General features: G+C 41.0%; 1 long non-coding RNA gene across 1 annotated transcript; it reads left to right on the forward strand.

Moving 5' to 3' along the window:
• Window positions 1-51: 51 nt before the first annotated feature.
• Window positions 52-12,315, forward strand: LOC148658944 (uncharacterized). Its single transcript, XR_015940265.1, has 2 exons — window positions 52-1,922; window positions 8,089-12,315. It is a non-coding gene; the product is annotated as an uncharacterized LOC148658944 (long non-coding RNA).
• The last annotated feature ends 2,551 nt before the right edge of the window (window positions 12,316-14,866 follow it).

Below are 14,866 nucleotides of genomic sequence, written 5' to 3' on the forward strand. Positions count from 1 at the left end.
CTGCGGTGATTGGCGGAGGCCTCCTCTATATGCTAATGAAGGCCCGCGAGGGCTTCAGTAGTCAAGATGCCCACTCAGTGAAGGAGTCCGGCAGCACCGACAGACCCGAGAAGGCAGGGGAGAGACCCGGGATGGAGTTGTTTCACCACAGCGAGGCACATTCCTCTGTCTGACCGTTACCACCGAAAAGGGGGGAAAAAAAACACTCAAATGGTATGCGCTGCAGGAGGCTCTTTCAATTCTACTCGTGAATTCGTGAAAGAGAGAGTGCGCCTTTAACTGTGGATCTGCCAAATCGCCTCCCAGATTATAATTCTACACTTCGGGGTTATTATTTTTATACTGGGTATGTTCAAGAGATGTGTGAACGTGCGCTGCACGTAGCGGTGCAATTTCTATACAAAAATAAATATTCCTCTCTGCACAAAGATGATAAATGCGAACTGTCCGCAGTTCAACATACCTGTACTCCAAAGGAGTCATGTAACTGAACAGCATAGCCAATTGGCACCGGGTTTTATCCTTTGCATTATAAAAACTAAAGTTTGAACATATTTTAAAGTTTAACACAACCTTGGGTTTGTAGGAATGTACTGCGACTGTATTGTCTAAATAAAATATTTCCGGTAAATCTGACCAAGACAAATGCTGTTAACCCCTCTTTCAGAGCGTTGATGACGCAATTACCACCTGCAACGACTGAAAGCGTGGACAGATTCTATCCTACAAACAAATCTTTCATTACGGTACTGTTACTGTTTAAGAACAGGGTTTTGATGTTTGTAATTTAGTTAAGGACAACAAACTCATAAATGACTTTGCTACATGTCTACGATGCAGCTAAAATCGTTATCAAGGTTACCGTGAAGTTTATATTAAGATTTTTAGTGCAAGATCGTCACACACAAAAGGCCTGAAATTCGATTCTGAAATTCTGGATACTGTGATAATAGATACAGGTGGTATGCTATTCTTAGCCCGTGTGTGCCCCCTGGCGGTCAAAAGAGCGAAGTATTTTGTGGCCTACTTTTCAAACCCGTGACCCAGTTCAGATCGCCATTTTCGAGTCTTTATTCGACGCTACAGAACGAGTATTTAAATCATTTCCGTGGAGGACAATTCAGACCTGATTGAAGTGCTCTCAAACTTCAGTGTGCAGAGAGGAAAATAGCATTGTCTACAATATGCATTGAATCTACACCCAGACACAAACTCCTGAAACTTCGGGGGAGCTTTGCTTTAACTTGGTAACAGACTTTTAAAACTTCGCTACGGGGAGATCACCTCATACAACGAGAAAGGCTCAGGAATTCAGTTCTCCCATTACCCCACCCATCCTCTCATCTTCACCCCAAGGCCACTAGATAACAACACACCAGTTGCTGACAGTTGCTGACAGCAGTGAGCTAATTAAATCCCCAATCCACTTGTGTTTCAAGAAAGGCTTTGACGCTGATGTGCCTGATAAACTGAACGCTCCATGGTGCTCTCTGCAATTGCTGGCTAATAAGAGCAACAGGACGATCTGGAACACTTCTGAACAACACCTCTCTGGGCTCTCTGATTGACAGGGTAACCCATGTTATTACGTTTATAAAAGATTCACTGGCACGTCAGCCCCCTGCCGCCAGAAGCATCTCTTTAAAGTGCTGGCGTGCTGGCCCCAGTCTCCCAGCATGCCGGGCAGGTCTGCATGTTACCGGCGGAACGTCCTGCTGAGGAGGAGGTGGATTGGCTTGTCTCTCGCCTGCGCCCTGGTTTTCCGCTGGCACGCTGACTTGAAATGGAGCTCCTGTGGCCTGGCGGCTGAGCTGATGAACAGAGCAACCCTGACTCCCTTTTAAAGTTTGAAGAGCGCCAGGATCCTGCTATATTGAAAGCCGTTTGAAATTAAGCGAAAACAACAGCTTTCGTTCTGGATGGTAAGGTTTTAGAAAACAATTAGATGGCGAGATGATCACTGCTGCACACTCCCAGACATCTTCTTCATACTTGATTTGTGGGGCAGCTTTAGTGTCCTGGCTTTGCTGAGGACACACCTTCATCTGGAAGACGTGGGGAAGAATGATGCACTGTGGTATTATTGCACTGTGTGTGTGTGTGCCTCCTTTATTCTCTGCAGCTGTTTAATCAGACAGCTGACAATGCTGCACTTTTGCTGACTAGTAGGAGTGTAAGTGCCCTTGAAATGTGTGATAAATTCACTGCTCGTTAGCACACTTCAGACATTTCATTCATCCGCTGTTATCGGAAATTCGTGTCGTTATTCCTGTTGCGAGTCACGACAACCTCAAGCCAGTCCCGGAAATATGATGCACAAGGACTAGGGCCTGGAGGAGTCCCAGGTCATTGCGGGGCAAATATGTACATACAAAAATCAACGATTTTTTTACTCCAGCAATGGGACATGCTTTAGCTGTACAGAGGACAGCAGCCATGGCCGTGTATAGCAGAGGCCAATGAAACTTTCAGAATACATATAAAATACATCATACATTTGCATTTAGTTTAATGAAAATCAAGTTACTGTTTTCTTTAAGGTACAATTAGAAGCAGGTATCAAAATCCAAAATATTAGCCTGTATGTTGCCTTAGTGCCCGTAGAATCCTGTGGTATTAAATATTGATCCAGTAATTCCTGCTGAGTGTTACTCAAAAAAAATTGTAGCAGCTCTAAGTCAACAGCTGTTGGATGTTTCTGATTTTCATTTCCAGGCATTCCTGGTTTTGCGTAATATCTTCAACAGGCTTAATAAACAACAGAATGGCTTAGGAACATAAGAGCAGTTAAAGGAGCCCCATCTAACTCATTTGGTCTAGAAGTAGCTAATGGATCTGAGGAACTAATCCAGTCTTTTCTTGAAAGAAGCCTGGGTAACAGCTTATACAGTATGGCGGGGCAGCTGATTCCACCCTCCCACATCCTCCATGTTTTCACTTTTAAATGCACTTCCCCATAGTTTCTTCTGGTGTCCGGCAGATCGTGTTTCACTGTTGTGAAGAATGTCTCAGGGCTGATTTTATAAAAGTCTTTCTGGAATTTGAATTGGGTCCATTTCCTTTAGTCTGTCCATGTAGGCCATTCCCTTATAGCCTGCAATGTATCTGCTTATGCACTGATTCCAGACAAGCGATATTTGTTTTGCCTGTTGTGCTAAAAGTATACACAATATTCTAAATATGTCCTTAGTCCACTGTACAATTTTAATCCCTTAATTACAATTCTATCCTTCAAATTAAATATCCTAACATTAGAGCTTCTCCGCAGTATCTAGGAGGTGAACATGAGGTTTTGACATAAATATCTTTCTCAGTACCTTTGTTTTTTCCTTCTTATATGTGTATTTCTGTTTTCGCTACCTGCATGTAAGTCTGTACTTGTCTACATTAAACGTTATCTGCCAACTGGTTTCTCATTTAATTTATTTTGAATCATCTATTGTGTTTGCTAATCTTCCTGCTTTAGCATGGTTTTGCAAATATGACTGGTTTGTGAACAAAAGCAGATTCTAAATCATTAAAATAAATGAGAAGGAGCAGTGATCCTCATACAGATTGCTGAGCTACTCCAGAACATACATCACCTCAGTTTGAACATTTACTCATCAACTGATCCTTCTGTTTCCTGCCCATTAACCAAATTTTTATCAAGTAAAATGCATGACATTGAATGCCTACTGCCTAAAATTATATATAAATTATATTATATCACATACTCTCTGCCCAATACTGCTGTTGCTTGTTCAAAAAATCCTAACAAATGAGTTAAGCAAGATCGTCCATTTCTAACTCCATTGGTATTCTGTTTGGCGTAGTCTTGTCACCATTATTATACAGTATATTGATCATTCCATTATTATCAGGTCAGGTCTGCTGAAGCTGTCTCAGCAATGTATGATCCTGTGTGATTATACTGCAGGTTTCTGAAAAGTTGCAGTTCCAGAGTATGAGTATTGTAAATCTTCAGGTGGTGTACAGAATGTCACACTTGGGCTGTAGCATTTACATACAGTACTGTCACATACAAAGAGTTCTCTGCAGCTGCAGTCGGAAAAGGTCCAGTAAGTCAGTTTTATGTAGGTTAGTATTTGTTTTTTAATTATTTTAGCACATAAATTATCATTTATTAAAGAACAGGTTTTCAAAAATTGGCATTGATGGGCGCATTCAGGGATTTTCCAGGGGATCCCTAGAAGCAAAAACCTTTCGCCCCAAATCCTAGGCAACAATTTTAGTGAGGTTGCTCTGACAATGTTTGTGCTGCTTCTGTCTTTTAATGTAGACTTTGATGGTAGCTTTGTTTTTAATTACAGATTTCATATTAATTTATAGTCATTATAATGATACCTTGATAAAAGGGATCCGACTGGTGGGAAAGTTGGAAGTTGTCTGTATTAGGTAATATACGCTACAACAAGCTGCGTGCTGTCCGCGATGTGTCCTGAAGATGGCAGCACAATTACGTATTGATATCAGGAATCTAGAACGAGTCAGACTAATGACAGTAAAGTCGTATTTTTAAACAAGTTACTGTAAAGACAGAAGTTACAAAATTGACATGAAGAGTTATGTTGTAGGAAGCTGGTGACTGAAGGAAAGTTATTGCCAGACTGATTGATAGTCAAGTACTACTGACATAAATACTGTATTTTCAAGCGCAGCTGAAACGAGTCCGCATAATTCCTAATGAAGCTGGTTTTTAACTTGCCAAGTAGTGCTTTAATGAAAGCTGTTAAAAGGAGTTTGTTATGATTCAGTATATCGCTTAACCGTTTAATATTATTTTGTTTCGTAGTAATGTTGCAAATAAATGCAACCTTTTACGGGAGTTTTTTTAATCTTTTTAAGTTTTGAATCGTTTTAGGTATAATTTGGAAGGGGTTTACATTAATCGCTGAAAGTATAATCAAATATTACAAACACATCGTAAACTGGTGTATGGATAAACATTTTGGTTGATTTGTATCCCTTGCCCAAACTGCTGAAAGGTGCAGTTTCCAGATTTTCTCAACAGTATGAATTGTTTCGTGATGCATACATATATCTCTCGCATAAAAAGGCGTTTCGACACTATTTGTGAAACTGCTAGGCATTCACATTCTATGAATATCAACACAAAATGTAATCAGGAATTGGGAGATGAGCAGAGAATGACCAAGAGCCATAAACCCTCAAGTCTGGTCAATTTAGAGTGAGTTCTCAGCTTTCCATGTGGGCCTGCACCTTCACCAGACATTAGCGTAAAACAAGGCAAAAGCTCTCTGGCATCTATGCTACTGTACCTTCAATGGGCAATGTCCTCGACCAACCAAAAGGAATATGCAAGCAGACACCCCTTGAAATGCGCAGCTTTCATTTGCAGACGTGATGAACCGCACAGAAAGAACAAGCTCGATGCTTCATTTTTGTATTTGCGTTGCACCCCTTTAGCAATTCGGGGGGCTGGCCCCCCATGGCTGGTGTTCCACAGCCAGGTTGCATTTGGAGAGTGAAGCAGACAGCCAGTAAATAATTGTTGCCATCATGCCCTTCAGCCGCAGCAGGGCTGTGGAAAGCTCCACATGAGCTACAAGGCCTTGGAATTCAGTGAGTTGCTAAGCTCCCGCCCCGAGGAAATTTCCTCCTCCGGCCTACAATTTCTGCACTTAACACTTCAGTTGTTGCGTGACAGGTGCTTATTTCTGAGCGCTCGTAAATAGTCTTTCACAGGCTGTGTAGAGTAGTGATGGGGGCTCTGGGCTTATTATTGGATGGTTGTGGGTTCAAATCCCAGGTGGAAGGTTTAAAGTACTCTCTCTTACCCAAGTATGTGTTGCCCTGAGGAAAAGTGTTATCTAGTGATACTAGCTCTTAAATGTCTTGTTTTAATGTGCTTCTTTGGTAAAATACACATTTTGTAATTGATATACAAGTGTAAAATAATGCGCCATAAGCAGCTTTGAGTCTTTTCTTAAACAAGTAAGAAATGCATCACATTCATGTCATAAATAATTTGATCAGACTTCAGATCAACTTGCCACTAATATTTGATTAATGCATAAGTTCTGTGTGTCATACATTCATTCAAGATGGAAATGTACATTTTGAATGTAATATTTTGACTTCAACAGAGAAAAATAGTTTACAACTGCTGATATATTTAAGGTAGGATAGACAGGATTTCATTCACATTCAATTTGTGCCTTAAACTTCACTTTTTGTGCTTCAAAGACAGAGACAGTATAACACTAGATAGCTGATGTTTTAGACCTGCTCTGTCCTTGAAGCTCTTGAGCCCTGCTGAATATGATGGGTTCTCTGACAATGGGCTTTTCATTGTATTATCATGTTCGCACATGTGTAATATGGCTATTTCGGTGTAAATGCACTAAATTTCATTTAGAGTACACTAAAAAATAAATTATTATTTTTACTGTACATATAACGTTGCCCTCAGGATATCAGAGGTTATTGAGATACAGAATATTTTATTTTACACCCTGGTGTGCATTTACACTTCTGCATGCTGATGACTGTTTGAAGAAGTAAGTGGGGAAAATAATCATAACAACCAGCTCATCATCTGCAAGTACCAGACAAATTTCCTCATACAAGTGGTTCCCACTGACATATCCTGTCTCATATCTGAGACTGATCGGTACATTCAGACTGGTCGTATCAAGAAATGTGTGGATAGCTCGAGAAGGGTTGGATCCTCAGGAGTGGCTTATTCAAGGACACATCTTTGTTTTACTGGCTTCAGTCTCGTACAGTCTTTTAATATTATTCTGTTTTTTTATGTTTTATTTCACTTTTCAAAAACATGATATGAGACACCGTCTTCTTTCTTTAGCAAAAGCTCTGGCACGTATGGTGTCTTAAATACTGTTATTATGAGGAAAAAGCAATAGCACGTACAGTAAATATGACAGCTCAGGCAGGATACTACCTGAAAATGTATTTGTTATTAATTGGTACAAAGAAACAGGTTTATTCTGTGCTTGAGCCTCAACACTTGGGATAGAGTTAGTATGAAAGATTTTATTGTAATACCGACTTAGAGAGAAACAGAAAAAATTGTCAGCTCCAAAGTGTGATTAATGTTTTAAAAAAGGCAAGAACTACTTAACTCACTGTAGCCCCTGGGATTTTACTTATTTAGTCTCATTATTTTCCATCCAACTAAAATTTTTTCTCATAAATTCAGTGTTTTCTGAGTGTGGTTATGTCACTCAGTTTCTTTTTCAGACTTGAATCTGCATTCGTTGTTTAGAGAAAAAAACAGCTGCAAATAGCACCATCATAAATCAAAGGAATGCAATGCTGTGTCAGTTTTAAAAAGCTGGATACTTTGCACACTGTTGTGTCTCCTTTAATTCATCATGTGTGTTTATTGAAATGAAATACATTAGAGTATATAAAGAATATAGTGATGAGATGAATGCTTTTTGTGTGTTTTGTACAGTATGTTTGTAAACAGGTAAGAATCACAATATGCTTTAAAAGACATATAAACAGATTTTGAATATTGCTGTCTTCTCTTTGATTTGGAAAATGATAAGTTGACTGGTCCACTTAAAAATAAGTTTCCAGCTTCCATTTCTGCATCGGGACAGCCAGCAATAAAGATGCTGTATGTCAGCCTTATGGCCTTCCTCCACTATGTTCAGGACATACAAATAAAAGAGAGGAGACCATTCAGCCTGTTTGGTTGTTAGTAGGTATAGTAAATGATCCAAGGATCTCATTCAGCTGTTCCTTGAAAACAGTCAGGGTTTTGGCTACACAAGTATGGCTGGGCAGCTTGTTCCATACACCCACAACTCTTTGGGTAAATAAGGTCCTTCTGTTTTCAGTTTTGAATGCACTTCAATGTTATATCCATTTGTGTCCTCAGGTCAGTGATTCCCTGATTATAATGAAGAAGTCCACTAGGTTGTCAATGTCCTTGATGATTCCGACTACTTGTATCATAACCTTCACTGTTCAGCACTATAAATGTTCAGTTCCTGCAGCTTGTCTGTGTAGGACATCCCATTAAGCCCTGGAAAGTAAGTTTACTTTGGGTTAGATGAAGTTAAAATACTTTTTCCCTGCTCGTGTTCACAGGGGGGGATCATGTTTGGTCGAATGTCAGAGCGGGACTCATCCCTGTCAGTATCTCCATGCGACTGCGCCCCTCGGAGTGGAAGGGGTGTGAAGAGTGTTTTCTTTCATCAGCAGGGAATGTGCACTGCCGACACGGCCACTGGGAACAGAGCAACGGCTGCGTCTCTCTAGTAATCTTTCGCTTCTTGCACAGACCATTGAAGAGCTGTGTTCTTGGGCAGCTTGGCCTTAGTTAATTGATGCCTGACTTTCCTCAGCAGAGTCTCATTTGAAAAAACCTTAAATAATTCTTCCCAAGGCCTGGGTCCAAGTCTCTGGATCAAAATAGTTTGTGCAAATTGGTCCCATCTGGAGTTAAAAGGGAAACTCTAAGAGCCTGCTTGGTGACAGCTTTGATATCTGCGTAATCTGCAGGAACCTCAGACGGTACCATGCTCTGTGGCTTTTTAAACCTCAGTGTTAGCTTGTGTCAGAAAAGCACTATCTGATTAGAAGAGTCTACATGTCCAAGCCTACCTACTAAATCTCTCAGCAGAAACTGAAGCACAAGCCTTGGATTTGCGTGGCGTGATAAGAAGGTTGATTACCAATGCCCGCTACAAGTTCTTCACCCTCAGCAGAAACGAGGTGCCGTCTGAGGTTCCTGCAGATTATGTCGATTCTGGACCACTCCTGAGCTTTTCTCTCTCTCTTCTCATTTCTTTACCTCATGTGCTTTCTTGCTCTGCATCCTCCTCTAAGGTGACAGATTGGTTGTTTTTTTCCAAGGTGTTCTTCCAACTGGAGCTGTTTAGCTTACGTTTACTCCTTCACGTACATACTCACAATTCACATCCTACCAGGTCAGTCCTGTAAAACATTTCAAACCACTCACATTGCCGTCTGGCAGGAGGTAAAAAAAGGACCGGTTTCTAACTAGTTATCTGTCCCTGTTGCACTTAAAAAGGGAGGAAAACTCATATCCTTACTGGTGGCCTAATTGGTTAGATTATACTGCAGTAGAATTGTGGCTTGTACTGTATAGCATCACTGGTGAATAAACGTTCTCGAGATCAAAAACACAATCAAGGATACAGCCACAGCGCTTAAATAAACCCCACAGGTTTACAGCTCTGCCACAGGTGGTAATCTGAATAAATCACTGAGCCAGTTTGCAGAGCCAGAAGGCACAGGGAAGTTGTTTTGGCATTAGCATACCTGATCAGATCACGCGGAAGGTACCTTAACAATTGTTTAACCACCTGGTATTCTAACGTATTTGGCCTTGAAACTAACTGTTGGACTCTCCTCTTATAAATAATTGAAGGTTTGATTGAAGCATCCCTCACCTTGATGCCTTAAGTGAGTTTCCTGGATATTTTAATCACAGCTTGTCTTGTTAAAGTCCTTTTCTATTGCATTCAAAGTCTGGGTTTCACCTTTAATTTTCGAAGCTCCTTGCTGTGGTTGACAACTCAAAAACATAAATGGGATTACATTTCTTTATGTCCTTGTCAATCACACCAAGTTGCACAGCTCTCTCAGAGCCACTGTGCAGACTTCGGGGGGCAGCACTTGTCAGGTGCCATTACAGTCGGGCGTCGACAACTTAAAACCTGCCCTTTTTTACATGACAAAAACAGGCATGCATTATTTAGAACGCGTATCGGGCATAATTTTGATGGATATTCGAATCTAAACTCTGGGTTTTCACGTGGCTGTCTCAAAGCCTTCTGCACGCTTCTACTGTTGGAAATGAATAAATCATAAACAGAACCTTCGCTGTGTGTACAGAGATACAGGGCTATTTTAAAAAAAGGCAGGTTATGATCTGACAGCTGCGAAGAAAGGCCAGATGTGTAATGGGTTCAGGTGGTCCCAGACCCTTTCACTGTCTGGGAGACAGCACATCGCAAGACTGTCCTGATTGGCACTAATTGGCAGGCTCTGCTCAGGGAAACATGAGGACCGGATTTGAAGAAGGTTGAGTTTTCTCCCCAGTGCTGCTTGTCAGAGCTTTTATCTGGTGGGCTAACTCTTTCTGACCTTGGGAGTTCTTACCACTGTCCTTGGATCAAAGACCAAAAAAAAACAACACTCCATTGTCAGTATCGCCTGGGCTCACACACTTTCCTCTCGGACTTTCTGTTCACAGTCGATCTCAGTGATTTGAAGCGATTCCACCAGGTGTTGTTTAGAATTCTGGCAACATCCCACGTAATCCAAGTGATGCTCAGCCCCGCCCCCAGATGCCTCCCTTCAGCACAGAGTGTGTAAAAAGGCACTACCATATCCTGTTGGATTTTTTTACATGTTGGCCTGGGTTAGTATGCCTCCTAAGATTGCAATATGTATTGAAGATAAAACCTGATAGGCACTCAAACAACCTTGGCAAGTGTTTTTTTGTATAATTTTGATTCCGGTTTTCAGTGACTAATGAAACTGGAACTGTGCTTTCTGTTGGAGAAGACAGAGCAGATTCCTCAGTGCATCTCTTCTGAATCCAGACCCTCCAGGCTGGGGACTTGTGCACACCTATATCTGCGAGGCAAAGTAAAATGAGTGGCAGGCAAGCAGCTTGAATTATTACTAATGTATCAGCTACGACTTTCACACTCACACCCACATAGAGAATGAAATCTGTGGACATAAAGTTGATGTCACGATCGTCATCCCTCCTCTTAAGGACGCTCCGACCCTTTCGTATTTTAATTTATTATGTGCTCCTGCCCCCTGTTTTGTCGGTTATTATTTATGCCTGGCGCTCCTGCTATGCCTGACTCAGCAATGGGAGATGTACACCCGGAAGCCCGCCTACCAACGGGTCCAGGAGAGACCCAACGGCATAGGCTTCACCACGGCTGTCACGTAGCAGTTCCTTGCGGGCCCTATGCGGACGACACGATCCAGAATAGTGAAGATACACGAGGGAGAAAATCATGCAGGAAAGGGTCAGGATACAGGGGGGCATGTCCAAGGTGAGCTGGTGTCCTGGGGAAGTGAGTCCAGGCGAACAAACAAAGCAAAGTCCAAACGGGGAATCCAAATGGGAGAGAAGAGTCCAAAGCCAGGAGATCCATCCAGGGGTTAAAACCATGAGCCAGGTTGGGACCGGCCAGGCAAGGGATCAGGAACAGAAAGTTAAAACCATAACGGAGCCAGACGCAGCAGGACCCCGGGCTCTCACGATGGGGAAATCAATGAGGAACCTGGAGAGAGGTCCACGTCTGGCTTTTAAGGGGGAGCGGGAATAGGGAACAGGTGCAGACAATGGGAGGGAACAAGGAAGGGCTGGAGCGCCCTTAAGAGGAGGGGTTAGCGATCGTGACAACGGCATCCTGACCATCTGAGACCAGGGCTCAGAGCGCCTGGCCTCATTATCTTGTTTTTAACTCCCTGTTCCCGTTCCGGATTTTAACTTTGTCTGTCTCAGAAGGTTCTCCCGGTATCTGGACCCTGGGCTGCGCCCAGGATTTCCTTCTTGGACTGTTTGGACTTGTTCGCCTGCGCCACTCCCCCGGAGCACCAGATCACCGTCATCACGCCCCCCTGTCTGTCATGCCGTCCTGATCCTCATCGTCCAGATTATACCGTCTGTAAAGGGTCCTGAACTACGCTTCATGGGAGCCTGGACAGTTGAACTGCTATTATTATTGGTGGAGCATAGTAAACACATTTGGTACCGTTTACAATGATACAACCTAACTATTTTTGCAGTGGTCAATAGAACATAAGAAATGTGACCAACTAAAGGGAGACAGTTTTGTAGTAGTAAATTGACCCATCCAGCCATTTCTTGAAAGAAGTCAGCTTATTGATTTCAGTGAATTGACTAGAAAATGTGTTCCACACTCCCGTTCTCAGTTTCAAATGCAGTTCCATGTAGTTTCCACTTGTGTCCTCTGGATTGTGCTCACTGCTCATTCTGAAGAAGCCTGCTGAGTTGACTTTATCAGTGCCTTTGCGAATTTTGAATCCTTGTATCAGGTTTTCTCTTAACGTCTCTCTACAAGACTCAAAGGGTTCTGTTTCTTCAGTCTGTCAGTGTAGGACACTCCCTCAAGTGCTGGAATGTATTTGCTCTTCTTTGGACTGATTCCAGAGCAGCACTGTCTTTTCTATAATACAGCAACCAAAATAGGTTGTTATTATTAGTAATTACATTATAATAACATTAGAGTTGACAGTATAAACAATATTGTTATCAGCACCATTACTATTACTTTCAGTAAATTATTATTATTATTATTATTATTATTATTATTATTATTATTATTGTTATTATTATTATTTGAACTGCTCTTTTGTGACTGCTGTCAGAATGAGCTCAGTCACCTGCCTGACTTGACAGCCCGTTAGCAGGTGATAGGAAATGTGACTTTCACAATGAAAACAAGGAAAAACAGATGTGCTAGACAAGGAAGTTATTTTTGCTTCCTTCGGGACCAAGAACTCCTATCCAGACTATTTTCTGTTTTACATCTCTGCAAAATCTAAACAACTGGGGCCTGCAACCATTTTTTCTCATCTAAAAGTTAGTCACGCAAGATGCTGTTCCTCCCAGAAACATTCAGTTGTTCGAAATTCTGAGACAGTGTAACCACAGGAGTGTAATCTCCTTCCTTCTCCCCTTTTTCAAAACTACAGATCCTGTAGTGAAAGAAGTGATTTAACTACACTGGACACCTTGTCCCGCATGCTCTGAAGTATTTAGTGTAATGGCTTTTACCATCTTCTGAAAGGCTGCCTTTCAACATTCTTTTAGAATGGAGTGTTATATTTTCACGCTTGAGTTTCCTCAATTTCCTTGTGCAGAAAATAACACCCAGAGAAAATAATCTGCGATCCAGATATCTTTTTATACCCCAAGCTAGCATTCATTCTCCTTGTATACAGCTCAGCATCTTGAATGTTAAACCACACTGATAAAAACTGGACAGGAGTTTCTGGCAGTTTACAAGAAGTACAGGTATACCACTGACTAATCATGCCTCCGTGGGGATTTCAGGCCCTGCACGCTAGTAAGCAGAGCGGCTACAAATGTAAAGTCACTCATCCATTGAAGTCATCCTGAACACCTACTGAAGCGTGACATGAATCAATACACAAGAAACCATGTTATTATACTTGAATGAACGTTTGTGAAACAGATGTACCAAGCACTTGAGTTCATGGCTTTTTATTCAGGAAACTGCAGAACTGAGTCTGACAATTTTAGTTTCTGATTTAAGGCCAACTGGAAAAGCTAAGCCCAAGAGTCATGATTATGATGACAATGATTAGTAGAAGTACTAAATTTAATCCTAAAAAATTCCATTTTTACTGGTCTTTTGGCTGCTCTGAATGTTGCTGGTGATCCCATTCTGCTAAACTGATGTCATCTAAAATGTTCAGGCATGTGCTTCACTTCCTGTGGGACAACAAATATGGGACCAGCAGGGTCCAAAGGTCATAGCGACATGTTTTTCTTTATTCTGGGCTGAAGAAGGGGGGAAGACCATAGGACTGTTCAATACACAGACTAATGTAACTCTTTAAAAAAAGTCCTTCAACCTTGGCACCTCCAAAGTACAACAAAAGAAAACATGATCAGGGATATTTGGAAGTGTTTCAGAAAGAAAGTGGATGCAGGTTATGTCTGCACTGCCTCAGAAAGTCATCTGTCTCCTATGTACTGTACCTCTAAAAGTGACGCACATCTTTTTAGAAAGCAAACTTAAAACATCCTGTTCACAAAAAAGAAAAAGGTGTTAAACAATTTTCAGTTTAAAATTAAATTAATATCTGGGACAAACCATTTTTTTACCTATTGCTTCTGTAGCTCTTTGGAATTTTTTATAATTCTAACATTTTTTTAACAACTGTAAATGCTAAATTTTCAAGAGCCATACTTACAATCAAAGGCCATTTTCATAAAACACTGAAATATTGACATATTCATATTTTGAAAGGTCATATAATTATATACTGTATTTAAAATTTAAAGATGACAGAGCAACAGATGATTTTTTCAATACTGTGCTTTCTAGTCTCAACGTTTTACCCAATTTGTGTCATTAATGTCTGGTGTGACTGTTAAATGTGAGAGTTGGGGCTGGAAGTGAATCAGATTGGTTTTAAATCTGTAACTTAAATTTTAGGAAGCATAATACAGCATTAACCTGTCTCAGACAGGGTTTATTGCAAACAAGGAAAAAGACATATATGTTCTGTTTAAGAAAAGAGTATTTTTTTAGGTCTACTAAAAATGTTGATCATTACTTGCTTTGGGTGTCAGTGCTGGGGTTGTTCTGTTGTTTGTGAGCAACCAAGGAGCAGCTGTAAATTCTCAGATGGGCAGTCACCTCTGTCATGGGCCCCATTTTCCCTGTGGGCAAATGCTGGACAAATAGCCCATCGATGACCCCTCTCACACTTGCTTAATAGGTCAGTCCAGGTTCACTTTTTCTCACATATGAATGCTCTTAAGAAAAGCAGCAAAGGCTGCAAGAAGAAGAACAATAACAATAATAATGCTGATGATGACAAAAAGTTTATATTATCTTTAAACTGCAGTATATACTATTTTTAATAACAGTATTTTTACAGGATTGTACATTGATTATACATCATTTTATTTAGGCGTTTTTTAGTAGTTTTTATTTTCCTTACTACCACCCAGGCTAGATGAGCCGAATGGCCTCTTCTCGTTTGTAACCTTTCTTAAGCTTTTATGTTTACCTCTGGAGCAACTGCTAGAAACACCTGCTGGATGATGTTCGCAGTCCTACTCCGTGTTCATTCCGCTGGAATTCAATTA

Source organism: Lepisosteus platostomus, chromosome 7 (genome assembly GCF_059453375.1).
Source record: "Lepisosteus platostomus isolate fLepPlt1 chromosome 7, fLepPlt1.hap1, whole genome shotgun sequence".
In the NCBI taxonomy this organism is placed as follows: Eukaryota; Metazoa; Chordata; class Actinopteri; order Semionotiformes; family Lepisosteidae; genus Lepisosteus; species Lepisosteus platostomus.